Raw genomic sequence first — 3,798 nt, forward strand, 5'->3', positions numbered from 1 at the left:
AACATATTTGTAGACAAACTCAAATATTTACTGGGTTCACTACAGTTTTAATAATAGTGTTTAGGAAACATTTTCTTTACTGTTTTAATCCCCAAAGTCAAGAGATAACCCAAAAAATCATAGATTATCTATATATATATTTCTTTAACATAATAACTTTCCAAATTATCTTTAAATAAATAAAACACAATAGCATATCCAATTACACTTTAGAAAAACAAAAGCATTTTAAGGCACATACAAATGAACAGTTTGTATCAAACACCAATGTGTTGTCAATGAATCCTATCATAAATGCTTCAGTTATTTTATTTATAGCACAACCCATCACGAATAAATTTAAAAATTATTTGAATCAAGAATGTTGGCTTTTAGAAACAGTATCACAGAAAATTAAACTATTCAGAGTTCTCATATATATTTTGATCACTACTGGAAATTTCATTAAAATTTGAAGAAAAATTGGGTCTTGGAAAACAACTTGGTGGTTAAGAGGGTTTACTATCCAAGAGCAAATCCATATGCATTCATATGCAAAGCTAGTTGTGCTCATACATGAGCCTGTAATCTCATTTGGGGCCAGGAAGGACAAGTGAGCATTCTAGAACTTACTGGCCTCTGGAGAAGCTAAGGGCTAGGTGAGAGACCTTGTTACATGGGCTAGATTAGAGCGTGGTTGATCAAGACGCTAGATAGTCTGCTTTAGGAATTTATGTAACAAGTACACATGTGCGTGCACACAGAGAGGGAAGAGAGGGAGAGATTTTAAAAAATGTACAGTCACCTGGGGTCAGATGTGGAAATTCATTTTTGCAGGTAAGTTCTTTAATTGGAATCTTTAAAATATATATATTTTAACTGAAATATATTTACAGCACTTTCCCTCTTCATACTCCTTTTGTGTGTGTGTGTGTTACACTTTTGAAGTTTATTATGCCAAATGTTGAACACTTTAACATCTATAAGTACATTAACACTTATAGACTAGTTTTAAAGTGCTAAAAGGTCAGACTGTTATACTGACAGGTGTTAAACATTAGTTACTAAAGGTTAATTTCAAATTAATACAATAAATCCTGTGGAGCATCTGAAACATGCTATTAATAGGGATCATCTGGATTTCAGTATTTTCCACATGAGAAAACGGATCCCACCTGAAGTCTTCCACAAAGGAAGCTAAAAATGAAGCTTAGAGAAATCATATCTATGATCCCACACAGAACACTTCATAAAATCTGCTTATTCTACAAATAATTAAGGTTATACAATTAAGAGACTGATTATGGACTGGTGCCTCATACATATGATTTCAGGGCTTGGAGGAATAAGGCAAAAGGGTCCCAAGCCAGCACTGGCTGTGAAGAAAGACTCTGCTTCAAAAATAAGTTATAAAATAGAAAAATAATAACTAAGAGAAGCTTTGTCTGCATCACAGGGTCAAAATAACACTTTAGAAGCATCTTTATCCTTGTAGGCAGTCAAAATAATATAATATAAATTAAGAGTTACCTAATTTGAGCAAGCAAGAACTGTTTAGAGTTTCCAGTATGTATCCTAATGTCCTAAAGATGAGGTTTCTGTATAATCTTAGCCTTGCCTGTGTTTCCTATGTAGGTCACAGAAGTCCTTGGTGTAGATTAGCATCCTGCTCAGGTCACTGCACCTACATCTACAAACCCACTTCAGCAAGGAGGCTGTCCTTATGCTGTTACTCTCACCTTGGTTACTCTGTTCTCATGATTTTTTTCCTACTGTATTAAGGGAAGTTAGTATAGAAAAGTAATGGACTGTGCCAGCTAACATGGAGAATTTAATACTATACTTTGTGCTTTCTAGCTTACACAAAAAGTATAACCTCTAGATTTACCCATGCTGGGTGTGTTATTTAGAGACTATAAATGGTTCTTTTATGAATTCCAACTTTATCAGTTGTTGTTTAATGTGCATATGTGGCATTACTGAAATAAATTCATATGCTAGCCAGTATACTTTATGCCTTAAAAAAATAAACACAATTTTCACTCACAGTGGACAATTCGTACAGATCTCAACATTCCTAAAAGTACTTTTGTAGCAAATGATTTTACAGTTCATAAATAAATTAAATTTTAAATAATATTTTTGTATTTCATACTTTGAATTCCCTATTTGCCTCACTCTGTATTGTGAATTAATCTAAGCTTTTAAAAGCTCAGTTTGCTTTGCATTTAGACAAGGCTTTGAAATTACCTTGGAGTTTATCTTCAAAATTTTCTTTCTAGTCTCACATTTTTTAAGTAAGCACTTAACTACCCTAAGCAACACTCTGTTCTATTATTTTTATGAACAAATTTAATGTTCTAAAATCTAAGTTCAACTTTATAATGACCATTTTTTATTTTGATAGATGATAATTCTAAAGTTGAAAAAGAATCTTGAAGAGACAATTTACCCATGGATTAGTGAACATATACTTATTTCCAGGAGCAACACCATTTGGCAATAGTCCCTCTCTAATACCCACATGTACAACACAGCAGAATGTGAGTCTCCTGTCCTGAAGTTTGTGTTTCCACCACTCTGACTTTTCTAATAAATCAAATAAATTTTAACTCCCTTCTCTTTTTCTTTTCTAGCCTCTGCTTCAGCTGCCACATAAATATTAAATTTAAAAATGTTGAAGTGATAGATCCAAGATGGTAGTGCTAAACATGCATGGTACCTGATCTGCAAGACTAGGGACCTGGCTGGGAGCTACAGACAGCAAGACCTGGGCAGCCCTAGGTGAGAGAGGTACAAACAAGTGCCGAGAATATGTGAGTCTGGCCTCAGAACATCCAACTGGCCCACAGAGGACAGGTTTGTAACCCCCAGAGTCTGAACCCATACCCAGCAGCAAGCTGAAGCAGAGGTCTATATTATGGACTCAGTATCTGGGACTGAAATTTGGGTGGTGAAGCACCAGGGTCTGGATCTGCTGGACTGTGAAAAATCCAGAAAAATGGGTAGATATAACCTCAGACAGCCTTCCCATTTTGCAGAAAGCATCAGGGGCTGGAGACCATGTGGGCAAGGTATCTAAAGCCCATCATAGCTCTTTGTACTGTGCCATACCTACACTCTTTCTTTCTCCCTCTCTAACTGATCATTGGGCTACAGAGAAACAGCCTTAGTGTCTACTGGCCCAAGTGGAGACAAAAGTGTGGAACTGGCATAGATCTGACCTCAGATCATCCCACAAGTCCATGGAGGGACACAGGGCCCATGCAGAGGCCCAGATGACTGTGGACATATTCTCCAGCTACAGTTCTATAGCCACACTCTCAAGTTGACTGATATAATGTAGCACAGCCTGAAAAGATCCAAATCAGGCAGAAACCTAGCCAGCTGCTCCAGTGAACTGTTCCCATGCAGGACTGAACTGGCCTAAACAAATCTGGCAGAAGTCTGACTTACAGCTACAACACAGGGAGCCATTCCTCCCCTCTAGGGCAGGACAGAGCCAGCCTCAGGGGATCAGGCTGAAGCCTAGACAACTGCCACAAGCCAGTGGGGGTTCTGACACTCTAGGGTGAACTCATATTAGGTCCCAAAACACCCAGTTCCTCTAGAGAAGAGTCTTCAATGGCCAGCCAAAGGCAGGATATCTGGCTATACCTACACTGCCATGAACTGGTCTTTGGGCTGCAGAGCACCAGCACTGGCCTCTGATGACCCAGTGGGGAGTGCAGGGTATGGAGTAAGGTCCCCTGAAGCTGAAACCTGGTCATCTGCCTGATCCAAGGAAGGATTCTCTGATCCCTACAGGTGAAGGTTCAT

Source organism: Acomys russatus, chromosome 2, assembly GCF_903995435.1.
Source record: "Acomys russatus chromosome 2, mAcoRus1.1, whole genome shotgun sequence".
NCBI lineage: Eukaryota > Metazoa > Chordata > Mammalia > Rodentia > Muridae > Acomys > Acomys russatus.